Source organism: Theobroma umbraticum, unplaced genomic scaffold (genome assembly GCF_002168275.2).
Source record: "Theobroma umbraticum cultivar Fairchild unplaced genomic scaffold, ASM216827v3 scaffold_95.0, whole genome shotgun sequence".
Lineage (NCBI taxonomy): Eukaryota > Viridiplantae > Streptophyta > Magnoliopsida > Malvales > Malvaceae > Theobroma > Theobroma umbraticum.
Window position 1 is genome coordinate 303,985 of NW_018397257.1, and position 352 is coordinate 304,336.

Sequence of the window (352 nt, forward strand, 5' to 3'; positions counted from 1 at the left end):
TGGTGTTTTTGATATCATGGCCCTTATTGATACTCTATTAAGAATATATGCCACTGTATTAACAGCTTCTGCCCAAAAGTATTTGGGTAGCTTGTTTTCACAAAGCATGGTTCTAGCCATTTTTTTTTAAGTTATATTTTTCCTTTCTACAACTCCATTTTCTTAGGGTCTTCTAGGTGCAGAGAAGTTGTGATCTATCCCCTTTTCATTATAAAAATGTCAAAATCATCTCCTTCAAATTCTCCTCCATGATCACTTCTAATACTAACAGTGACAAGTCCTTTTTCATTTTGAACTTTCTTACAATGATTCACAAATGCAGACAGTGCATCATTTTTATGAGCAAGGAAGT